The 13267-nt window shown below is 41.0% G+C and overlaps 1 pseudogene; it reads left to right on the forward strand.

Annotated features, from left to right (window-relative positions):
• Window positions 1–781: 781 nt before the first annotated feature.
• LOC129323892 (cytochrome P450 2K1-like) overlaps window positions 782–13267 on the forward strand; it is a 79417-nt pseudogene continuing 66931 nt past the window's right edge.

Consider the following 13267-nt stretch of genomic DNA (forward strand, 5'->3'; position numbering starts at 1 on the left):
TAAACCCCTCCTCCTTTTCCCTGCCCAATTTTCAGCCTTTGTGGGCCTAAAGAGCTGTTTTTGTTTTTTAGGTTTTCTCACTCAGGCCACCTAATGACATGCTGTGTTATTGCATCTGCTGAAATAGGCAAAGCTGTCATGCAGGGCACCGAAGTCTAATATGGGATAATAGGTGTGCCAAGCTTGCACCCCCCAATAGCACCACTTTCTACTTTCATAGGTCAATCATGGTATGAACCAGGGTTGCAGATGCAAGCTTACAAGTTTTGCAGGAAAACTCACTGTACAAGGTTAATAGATTTAACCAAGAATGCTAAGGTTTTAGATAAGTCTTTTTTTGAGGCCAAATAAGATTCCCAGATCCATTTATATCAATACATTCAAATAAGAAACTTAGTTAACACTTTTAAAGATCATTTGTTGAAACCCTTTGAAAAATTGTTAATACATCCAGCAAGTGACAAAGAAATTATCTGAAGCATCTACACAGTTTTATTAATGGCTTCCAATAATAAGCCACCAATAATAAACTTCAATGGCAACAGATCTGGCAATCTAAACTGGCTACTTCCAGATCAATCAATATTAAAACCCAGATGTTTAAATTATTAATGAGATGGTATCTTACGCCAGTTAAAATTCATCATATGAACTGTAACCAGAAATCAACCTGCTGGAAAAAATGTGGAGATCGAGGTTCCTATTTTCATACTTAGTGATCTTGTAAACATGTCAGATCATTCTGGTGTCTAATTCAAGCTCAAATATTTGCAATTACAACATGTCTACCTGGATAGCCCAGGTGAGCCTGATCTCAAGAGCTCTCAGCTGCTAAGCAGGGTCAGCCTCAGTTAGTATTTGGATGGGAGACCTCCAACAAAGAGCAGAGACAGGCACTGGCAAACCCCCTCTGTTAGTCTCTTCCCATGAAAACTCCACCAGGGGTTGCCATAAGTCAGCTCAGACTTGAGGGCACTCTCTACCACAGTCTTTTAAAGCCAGAACTAATGTTGACTTTCTTTCAAAATACAGATATACGCTGGTTAAGACTCAACCTAACAGCATTTTTATGTGCCGCAGCTCGCTTAGTCATTGCAGCAGCTTGGAAGAGCAGTACTTCCTTTGTTATCTGATTGCTACAAGAAGATATGGGACATATTTGTAATGGAGAAAATTCTAGATCCATAAAAGCAGATCGAGTCAGACCAATATATCTCTGATTTTGCTGAAACATAGCAACCTATAATGGACTTTATAGCGAGAAATAAGGCAACATTCCACTTCACCCACCCCAAACAGTTCCTACTTTTATGATGTAGATATGCCATTAGCTGTAGTTCTATCCATGATTGTAAATTTGGTTGACCCATTTTTCTTTAATTACTTAATAATTCTTGTGTATACTTTAATATTTAGCATCTTTCAATGTTTTGATTTCTAACCACTGATGTATGTTGTTTTAAAGCTGTTATTGTGCAATTTTTCTCTGTTTTAATAAAGTTTATTTAAAGCTGGAAAAAAATGTCACATGACTCTCTTGGAATTCTCGTACAACCATACTCATCTGAGAAATTCCAAGGGTGTCACCTGACGCCTCTTCTTGCTTTCCACCTAGAAGGGATGCTGCCACATCGTGACACCAATTTCAGCAGTCTCTGCTCCTGCCCCCCTCCTGCCAGTTGCCTGCCCGTAACCTTATTAAAAGTATACAAAATCTATTAATGCAGTAGAAAAGAGCAAGAGTGCAGTAGCACCCATAAGACTAACAAAATTTACTTCTTCAGACAAACAAAAGAATAATGAAAAGAAACCAAAGTACTTTACTTAGGAAGGTTCATATGTTACCTCTGAAGATCATCCAACTTCAGTGGCGGAGAGCAAAAGCAGACTGGGTCTTCTCGGGGATGGTGAGGAGGCATCCATCACTGTGCCTGGCTTTGTCCCGTACCAGGCCTTTTTTTCTGGGAAAAGAGGTGGTGGAACTCTCAAGAGGGAAATGAGGGAGAAAATGGTCATTTCCTCCAGGGAAACTGACCTCTGCCGAGAGATCAGGGGGTGGGGCCACCGGACACGAGAGATTCTGAAACTGCATTCCACTGTGTTCCCGCTGAAAAAAAAGCCCTGCCCTGTACTATCTTGTGGAGTGTAAAGTCAAATACTCATAAATGGCTCCTGATCTTATGGGAAGGAGGCTTCTCCCTGAATGACATAAGTTACAGCAGTTTAAATATTTGGTTTTCTTTCCAATCATTTTTGTGTCCACCCCAAACATACCATAATATTCTCCTTTTTGCTGCTTGGAAATTAAATGGCACTGTGAAGTGTGATTTTGTGGAAATGGTGATGCTTTCTCCTATTTGTCTAAAATTTGGCATGCAGGTGGATTCCTTGGCTACAGCAATGCCAGTCACTCAGAATTTTACCCCAGGTGGATGGGGGGCGGGGGAGTTACAGCCAGAAATAAGCTCCCCAAATTTGAAACCAAACAAAGCAAATAATGAATGTTTTTTTTTAAAAAAAAAGATGTGTAATATCTATCACAAAGATAAAGAATAAAGAATGCAGTTGCTAACATATAAATGAACTAAAAATGCACAGTTCAGAAAGTCATGTTCAGCTTTTGAAAATTTCTCACTGGTTACAAACTCAGTCCTTAAACCAACTACTTTTTGGCAACGTGACTCTTCGGATTTGGTATATAATTCACGAGACTAACCTTCCTGGTAATATTGTACTGCACATACAGTCAGGAGGAGTCAACAGAATTTAGATCTTTTCTGTTTGTTTCATGAATCAGACACTAGCCACCTAATCAAATACAGGGTTTTTATAGCTGAAATACAAAGAAAATTGGGGAATATGAAACTTATATGGAGCTGTGTCTATATGAACAATTTGTGCTTCACATTTTAGCTGGCAGACACTGCCCTTCATCAGATTCTATTGCAAATTTTGCTGTAACCAGTACAGGCAACTTATCATTATTAGGAAAGGATGGATCTAATTTCCGCATTGTTTCTATTTACCCTTGCAGTTGCATTCTTTTGGAAGACTAGCAAATTTCTGGAACAGCAGTAGCCAAAATCTTCCACCAGGACCAAAGCCATTACCACTAATTGGAAACCTTCCTCAAATGGATCTGAAGAGGCCTCACAGAACCCTGCTGAAGGTGAGCGTCTTGTTCTTTTTGTTCAATATCATCATGTTTTGTTGGTCTTATAGGGCAGAGAGACCTTCAACTTCTCCATCCCAAATGGAAACATTAATGTGCAAATAAATGTATGTCACGTAACATGTCTATGCATTAATAAAAAGTACTTGATTATTGCCCTGACCTGGACGGCTAGCCTGATCTCATCAAACCTTTTTTTTAAAAAAAATTTATTAGGTGAGAATATTAATATATACAACTTTCAAATAACATCTCATTATCCTTTCCCCCCACCCTTTCCCTCCCCCCCTTTTTCCAGGACTTCCAACAGCTTTCCAACCCTATATCTTAATCTAGTCCCAATCTATCCCCTTTTTCTGAAACTCATTATATCATGTTTACTTACTCTTTTATTCAACTGAGCCCTATCTGTTAACTTCAGAATTATTATTATTAACTTGAAATCTATTATCTATTACTTTGTATTAGCTCCACATATATTTAAATTTAAGCTAACCATCAGATAAAATATCTACTTTGATAATTCTAGCAATATCTATTAACTCTGACCTCATCAAACCTTGGAAGCTAAGCAGGATTCACCCTGTTTAGTAATTGTATGAGAGATCTCCAAAGAAGACCCAGGTTGCTACGCAGTGGCAGGCCATGGCCAACCATGTCTGTTCATCTCTTGGCTTGAAAACCCTATGGGGGGTCACCATAAGGCGCCTGCAATTTGATGCTGCTTTCCATCGCTGTCATTTACTGTGTAATCCTAAACAGGGTTACTCCAATCTGTCCACTCGTTTCAATGGGCTTAGGCTGGAGAACTCTCCTTAGGAGTGCACTGCCTGTACATTGGTAGATAATCAGTAATTATTGTCGAGGCTTTGTGTGTTTGTGTGGGCTCTCCCAACTCCTGAGGGGGGGGGGGACTGGGAGAAATCAATGCAACCTTATGAATGAGTACCAGCACCTTTTTAAAAAACAAAAGAAGCATTAATTATTGCCGTAACTAAATTCTGTTGTACCAAGAACAAAATTGCAGACCTCTTTTCAACTTAAACCAAACAAAGCATTACTCAAAAACCATTTTTTTCCTGTCCCCCCCCTTTCCTCCCCCGCTGGCCAGGTGAGTAGAAGCAGAAGGTGGAAGGTGAGAGCAGGGGCTTCCCTGCCCTCAGTGGGGGAATGTCATCCCTAGTTCACCTAATTTAGATTGCTCCAGCAACTACCTTTTCTGTTTAATGTGACTTGTTTAATGTGACACTCTTGTAACGTCATTAAATCAGCTTTTTCCTTTTTGAATTTAAAGAAAAACCTCCTTTTGCAAGGTTCGTTTAAACCATTCATGTTAACAGAAATGATTTTTAAATCATTAAAATTGCTTAGTATTATATTATTTTAGTTTTTGGTTTGCTGATTTGATTATGAAATTTATACCTGTATTTCTAACATTCCAAATTATATATTAAGAAGAAAATAACTCCTTGATTAATTCTTCCACTTCCTTTTAAGGTGTAAGCAGAATGAAGAATTCCACCAGAAAGAAATGTTCTTGTTTTTAGCCTATCAGTAAGAAATCTTAGATTATGACACTTTTGAGTTAGAGCAAATAAATCAAAATAAACATGAATAGATTTGCCATTCCGTTCAAGAGGAGATTCCCTTAATTTATTTATAATTACATCTCTAATTGTGATAGTCTCAAAGGTAGCAATGTCCCTACAAAGTTGTCTATTTCTAGCTATATGGGAATTTACCCTATAAACTCAAGTGATCCTAACTCCTTTGGAATAATCTGAGCCTACAATGCCAAATGGCATTCAGAGCTATGTTTGAACATTGTTCAGAAATATCTGTTGTTGCAGGAAGTTGAAAAGTGGGATATCTGATGAGCAGCATATCTCACCAGGCCTGACGAAGCTTCCCTCTGCTTCTGAACACATTTTAAATTTAAGGTCTTAAATAGACTGGGCCCTAGGTACATTAAGGACTGTCATCCTGTATATGAAGCCTGTCTGTCTGAAGATTAAGAGGCACCAAGATGCCTTGTGTGTGCTGATGTGGGTGGCCAGGAAAGGCAGAATCTTCTCTGAGACCATCACAATTATGGATCTACCTTTGCCACATATGCTGGCACTTTTGTGCCAAATGTTAGATGCCACTTTTAAACATTTCTACTCACCCAGGCATTTGGTGTCTCAATTGGTACTTAACTAGTGTTTTTGACTCAGCTCGACACTGCCTTCAAGACGTGAACTATCTTTCCCTCTTTTTGAAGTTACATTTCAGTTATCCAAGCAGTATCAGCTTCCAAATGGGAGCCCAGAAAATGGTCGTTCTGGTGGGCTACGAGACCGTAAAGGAGGCTTTGGTGAACCAGGCAGATGCATTTGCAGAGCGGCCCAGACTCCCAATCTTTGAAGAGGCTACAGGAAGCTGTGGCGAGGAGGTCATTCTTTTGGCATAATTGGTGGTCTTCCTTAATTTCCTATCACTGTAACAAATTATTCTAGGAGAAATACAAAGGTGGCGTTTTTGAGGCTATAGAACTAGGCTACCTTAATCTACAGTCTGAGAGTAATTTGCCAGTTTTCCAACCCTTAAATATCGATTTGCAGGTATTAGACAGTGATAAAGTTTATCTTCCTATGTGAACACATTCACTGGTGGATTTCTGCCGATCAAGCAACTGTTAAAGGGGTAGGCTAAACTGGAAGTTTTTCAATTGGCAGGCTTATTTATGTAAAATTAATGCCAAGTGCACTTATATACTGCTCTTCTAGACAGATTAGTGCCCCATTCAGAGCACTGAAGAAAGTTAAATGTGAATATTATCCCCACAATATAGTTGGGGAGCTGGGGCTGAGATAGGGGTGCCAGGTTCCCTGTTGGGGCTGGGGATCCCCTGCTCCCACCTCCACCCTTTTCTGACTTCCATACCCTCTTTTTGTAGCCGCCCTTGAGTTATATCATGGGGGTCCTGGGGTTTATGATGATCTGGCAGTAGCTGATCTGTCTGACGGCGCCTGAATCTTAGGCTGAATCCACACGCCCTCGGAGCATCCCGGCATTGCGCTAAATGTTCACTAAACACCCGGAAGTATAGTGTCTTTCTAGCGCGATTTCTGAATTGCACTAGAAAGACGCTATACTTCCGGGTGTTTAGCGAACATTTAGGCAACGCCAGGACGCTCAGAGGGTGTGTGGATTCGGCCTTAATGTGGTAATAAGGTTTTAATTGTATTTTAGCAGTATATTTGTTGAAAGTCACCCTGAGCGCACTTGCGGGAAGGGTGGGGTATAAGTTGAATAAAATAAATAAATAAAAATAAAATTAAAATAAAATTCACCTGGCCAGGAGGGGCAGGAGAAGACAGGGGAACAAGACTACTGGCACAACAATATCACTCCCAAATTGGCTTTGTGCGAAGCGTGGGAGCGCTCCTGGGGCCTGGACGATGACGCCACTCCTGGGAGTAATGTTGTCATGCCGCACTGGGAACATGACCCAGGAGGCCCATCCCCACACCTGACCTGGTGAAAGCTGGTGGGAGAGGGGGATCCCCCCCACCCTAATTACGAACAAATTAAAAATATGTGTAATCATTTTTGCTGGATTCAAAAGAAACTGTTGTTGTGAGAATTTTGAGGGTTTGGCTCTGAAAGACCCACGACGTTATCAGCTTTCCATCCAAAGTTAGGAGCAAGAGCTTTTAACCACTCCAAAAGCGAAGGTTTTTTTTTTCTCTACTCCTCCTCACCCCCTCCTTTCTCTTTTCTTAACTTTCGATTTCTCTGTCTCCTACATAAAGCAGCTAGCTAAGGAATGTGCTGCATTTAACACACTGTAAAAAGCAAGGTCTTCTGCCGGTGCCTGCAAAGATACGCATGCGCCTTGTCAGCCAGAAGCCACTGTGCTTTCTTGCTGACTGCAGCAAAAGAATTCCTGGGAACACTCTGCCCCGCAGAGAAGCCAGTAAGGTAAACAAGTGTAGGCCGGAGTAGGCATGCCACACAGCCTCCATTAATTGCTCTTTACATTTCTACATTCCTGATCTCCTGGTCAGTTGGCATGCCACACGGGAAGACTCAGGGAGTAGTTTAAATGTGTAACAATAAGTCTCTCACCATTCACAGAGCACAACATCCCCATACACTCTAAGTAATATTCTTCTACGCTCAGAGGCTCATGATGTACCTTTCTTTCCATTATGCTTCTTAGATAAGACAAAAGTCTGATCGCAGCATATTTTGCTTAGTTGGCTGAGAATGGAATGTGTAACTTGTAACTGTTGCTATAACCATATTTGGGCATCTGGGACTTCTTGAATGCAAGCTAATAAAACTCTCGCCTCCATCTTTGGAGGGTCAGACTTTGCATCCAGATCCTGTCTCGTGTCGTTACTACATCTGGCGCCCGAACATCCAGGGACCCTCCCCCATCTACCAGCGCCTGGAATAGGCCCCTTTGAGTGCACTCCGTCGCTTCTGCGGCCCCTTATCAACTGGTAAGCAATGGGAAGTTCGTTAACGCTGCCTCAGCAAAGGCATGTGGAAGAATTGTGTTTTTTTAGTCAAGAAGTCTGGCAGGCCCAGCACTTCAGCTCAGATAGCAAGTCTCATTCAACATCTTCACCTCCATTGTCCGGCATATCCGGAAGGAGGTTCCCTGAACCTACAGGAGTGGGAGAAAGTAGGGAGAATTTTGCACATGGAGCCACGAGCTCCGGTGGAATTGCTACAAACTTGGCACCAATGTCACTATGCTGTGGAGTGCTTTAGCTCGCCTTCAAAACCTCCAGCAGCTTCCCTTCTAAACGTCCCCCCTTCATCTTCCCCCTGCCATCTCTTGCCTCCTTTGGCACCTGATGCTCCTTCAGCTCAATTATCTAAGGAATGTCCACCAAAGTATGCTGAGGTGCAGTTGCTTCCTCCAGCACCGCTCAGCTTTTCCTCTTCTCCACAACTTTCTGCACCCCCCAGTAAAGATTTCAATCCTCCACCTTCCACTGGAGGAATCTCAACAGGTCTTGTGAGGGAGGTACTGAAACGAGATCGGCTCCAGGCTGCTCTAGCCGAGGCTCCCACTGAAAGCATTCCAGAATCGACAGAAATGCTGTCAGTGAGCTCAGGGCATTTCACGGGGAATGTGGATGCTGCAGAATTAACTGAGAAGGCTAAATTTCTGTACTTTCTGTAGCCCTGAATCGGGTCCACTAGCCAATGAGAACACTCCAGGAGTGACGACACACAGCCCATTGGGCTACTATAAAATAAGGCTACAAGCCTTTTCAAGTCAGTCTAGGGGGTTAGGGACTGGACCAGCCTGACATCCCAGCCAAGCTGGGAGGCTCTCTTCTGGGGGACCTCTCTGCTACACTCCAGACTCAGTCCAGGGGACACTCATGTTTTATGTGACTATCTTTAGGATTAAGTTTTAGAGTATAAGTTTGCCTGTATTCTTTTAGTTTAAATTCTTTTATTTATTTATTTATTTATTTATTTATTTATTTATTTATTTAAATAAATAAATAAATAGTGGTAAATGATATTCTGACTTAGAAGTTAAGTTGTAAGCTGTATTTCTGACTGTGTCCCATTTGTAGAAACTTGCTTTGTACTATAATTGCTTCAATAAACTCTTTCTTTCAGCATTATATAGTGTAAGTGTTAAGTACCTTTAAGAGAAGGAGACGGAGGCTTCCCCTAAAAACAGGTTGACTGGCTAGGGAAAACCATATGGAACAAACCCCAAAAAGCACCAACAGCTAACCAGCTGGCCTGGCAAGAGAGGGAGGGAAGAACTTAGCCACCAAGGGGGCTCCACAGGCAGGCACTTGGGGCCCCCTGGCATTGGCTCCTCTCTCTCTCTCTCTCCAAAAATTTCCACCACAACTGTATATATTGAAAATTGACTTTTAAAGGCCTTTTTAAAAATCTAACTTAAAGTCATACCACCCTTGGATCCATTTTTTGTCCTGTTATTATAATTATTCATAACCAAATTAAAATCACCACCCATAATAATTTCACTTTTAGCAAAGATGTCTAAGACTCCCTGTAACTCTTTAAAGAAAATGAACTGTTTTGAATTTGGAGCATATATGTGGGACTGCACAGAAGCCCACTTGATGAACAACAGTTACTGTTAAGTGCAACCCTGGTTTCTCGCCCCTATGTAGTCTGGGAAAGAACTCAGGATAGCAAATCTTCATCTTGGCCTTTTAACTGTATGAGTGGAAGGGGAACGCTTGATCCTCAACCCTTAATTTTATTCAGTGAGTGGCCATAGTAAAAAAAATTATAACACTACAAATGCAGTGAAGTGTTGCAGAGGGAAAAACCCTACACATCCTTTGTAATAGCCTAGGGCGCACTCTTCCAACTTAACTCTTCTTCTAGAGATAGCGCACTTAAAGATTCCTTAGGCTGGAGGAAGGCTCTTTGGAGGATAGTTGGAACCAGGGCTTTTTTTCAGCTGGAACGCAGTTGAAGGGAGTTCCGGAACCTCTTGAGAATGGTCACATGGCTGGTGGCCCTGCCCCCTGATCTCCAGACAGAATTTAGATTGCCCTCCGCGCCATGGCTTGGAGGGCAATCTAAACTCCCCTCTGTCTGGAGATCAGGGGGCGGGGCCACCAGCCATGTGACCATTTTCTCCAAGAGCAACCCACTGAGTTCCACCACCTCTTTTCCCAGAAAAAAAGCCCTGGTTGGACCCCTTTCTGTAGTTCATCTTTCACAGTGGGTGTGCAAAGGAGTGCCCCATGTGCATCTTGTTGGAAGAGGAAGATCCAGTACTGTCCCTCTTCTCAGGTTTCAGAGGGAGACAAACCAAAGAGTTAGAAAGACAGAGAGGTCAGGGCACTCTGTTTACTATTTACTATTGTTTAGTGCTCTGACTGTCCTTTAATATGCAGATTGCTATTCTCAGGATTTCCTCCTCCTGACTTCCTCCCTCTCTCTCCTTCTCTTCCTGACTTTGTTCCAGGCAACTCTTCTCTCCTTCTCCTCCCTCCATCTTGGCAGTATGGATGCAGGCCTTGTCCTGGCATCCATGTCCATCCTTAAACTACATAGGTAGTTAGGATCTGTCTCTCCTCCATTCCTATCGCAATATGGAGTTCTGCAATAAGGAACTCTTTATTTCTTTTCTAAATATAAACCAAGTGTATGCTTTTATTATTTTCATTCCTGCACACATACCAGCCAGCAGAACAAGCTCACAACTACCTATAATCACGCTTCCTATGCCACATGATAAAGTCTACTAATGGCCCAAACATGGAATCCTTTCATTAGGTTTTTGGGTCCCACAGAATGATTTATTTATCCCATCTGAACACATAGAAACAACTTTGCACCTTTTCATCCTGGGCTCCCTGCAATGTGCAAGACCTCCTTCTATACACCTCCTAGGTTTTGTGAACACAGCCCTAAGGGTCCTGCCAGTGCTTGAAATCAGCCCTTTGCTTCCATTTAGGAGTTGCATTTGCTCATGGTGAAAACTGGACAGTGATGTGGCGGTTTATGTTAACCACATTGCGTGACTATGGAATGGGCAAGAGGACCATAGAGGACAAAATTATTGAAGATACAGAAATTTGAATCTTACAAAGGTGGCTTAGTGTTATCTTCTGTGCTCCTAGAGCATACTTAACAAGCCACAGGATAAATTGATTTTTGTAATGGTCTATTCTCATGTCTTTCCCCCCAAAGAACATGAAGAATTGTAATTTGAGGACTCTGACAGTTGCCATGATTCCCTGGGGAAGACAGAATTAACATTAAATCTGTTTAAGCCTGTAGGACGTAGGGGTCCAGCAAGAGTTCTTACAGCATTCCAGGCCTTATTAGCATTTCTTAGACCTAAGAAACTGACAGAGCCTTTGGGGAAGCAAAGATGAAATAAACCAACCCTCTGAGGAGCGGTCTTTGCGGGCTCTGTAGAGAGAGGAAATAGACAAAGCCTTCCAATCTGCCTTTTAAAACTCGGTTTCCCAGTTAACATTGTCTCCCTTTGCTTGAGCATCCTAATGTTATTTGTCTCATGTGGCCCTTAGTCAAAACAACCCCACGTATAATGCTTAACATCCGTCTCTGCATGAGTAAGGTGCATTCATTGTGGATCTCCCCCCACTTTTAGACTAATGTACAAATCTCAAAACTTAATTGAATCCAAGGTCAGCTGGTTCCTCCTGTTTCTAGTAAATATTGGCTGTGCAAAATATGGATTGGTTGGCCCTGTGGCAATCACAAAAACCCACCACCCCTTCTGGCTGTGGAGACAGCTGATTGGGCAGGCCACAACAGCATTACAAAGGCATTCCTTTCCCTAGCTCACTGCTCGCAAGGTTTCAAGTTTTAAAAAGTGTAAATGAATTATCTTAAAAGAAAGTTTAGAATGGGTATTCACATTGACAGACATGCCAGGCACTTGTGGGGGGAAAGGCTTCTAACAAATCAAACGCCCACCCAAAACATGGGAGCATGAAAATTCATGTCAGAGTCAAAGCTGTTAATGTGCATCAGTGGAAGAGGAAGGGCAGACTGAAGAAGAACTAGAGATGAAGCAATGAACAGCTCTCCTGCTCTTGAAAAGTGGAATTTCTGACTTCTCCTTTAGATTAATTCCAAGATGAATTGAGTCTGATTTTGCTGGGGTCTTTTGCCTCTTTCCAGAGTTAATGTTTGCCCTTTTTTGGTATAGGAAAACCATTTGAGAGCACTGTAATCATGAACGCTGCTGTTGCCAATGTTATCGTGTCCATTGCGCTTGGCAAGCGATATGAATATGAAGATCCCACGTTTGTAAGACTACTGAACTTGTTGAATGAAAACATCCGACTTGTTGGAAGTCCCTCTGCCATGGTAATTTAAGCATTAAAATTGGCTAAATAATTGTTTGGAATTTTGCTCCATACAGTACGGGCAGGGCTATGTGAACCAGTCTCCCACCAGCTAGCAACTCTAGCTTAACCCACAAGGCCTGACAATTTAGGAAGCTTCCACCAATCCCACAAGCAACCTCTTCCTTTTGCACTGAAGTGGAATAGTTCTGAGAGGCCTGTACCTTGCTAATGCTATGTCTTTAAACTTGTATATGTTTACCTTTGGTATTGTATTGAAATGTACTTACTTGATACTGATTGTATTAACCTCATACCACGTAATCTGCCTTGAGTCTCAGTGAGAAAGGCGGACTATAAATGACATAAATAAATCAGATATAACCCTCTAGACTGCTTTAAAATGCACTCAATTGTTACTTATTATGATGTTATGTGTTTATTAATTTTGATGTATGTATTTATTAACGGATTTTAGTATTAACTTCTTGTATGACTGCAAATTCATGATTGTATATAGTTTAGTAGTTTATTGTTGTTTTTTTTAATAAAGATATATTGATTAAAAAATGACATAAATACATATGTAATTTTTTCCTAATATTTTTGAATCAGTTTCTCAAAACAAATTCTGCACTCACTATCAGACAATCTGTTGGTGTGGTAAGCCCTCAAATGCAAATGAACACAAGAACACTGATAGAATGAATTCATTAATGGCACGCAACCCACACCACTCGAAGGTTCAGCAGAAACTCTATAGTTTTACCATGGGTCTTCTGCTAAATCCTATAGCAGAGTGATATCACTTCCCAATTTATTCCAGAAATAACATTGCACCATTTTTTAATAAAATTTTTATTAGTGAGTGGTAAAACAAAGAAAATTTTGCAAATTTGACACAAATAATCCCATTTTACCCCTTGCTCTATCCCCCACCCTTTTCCTCCCCCCTCCCTATTGACTTCCAACAGCTTTCCAACCCCTAACCCTTCTTATTACTTAAATCTATTTCATTTATATTTCCCTACCAACTTTAATCCGTAATATCTCTTATTCTAAGCACATTCTTATTTTTTACATAACCTCTATCAAACCTACTATCAATATAGTATATCTCAAATCAATATAACATACTAATATAATATATAGCAAGGATCGCCCTATCTCTTACTTTAAACTTATTCTATTTCTTTTCTTTTAAACATATACTCCATCAAATACACTATCAATATAGTATATATCACAATAATATATATTA

The sequence above is a fragment of the Eublepharis macularius genome, chromosome 1 (assembly GCF_028583425.1).
Source record: "Eublepharis macularius isolate TG4126 chromosome 1, MPM_Emac_v1.0, whole genome shotgun sequence".
Lineage (NCBI taxonomy): Eukaryota > Metazoa > Chordata > Lepidosauria > Squamata > Eublepharidae > Eublepharis > Eublepharis macularius.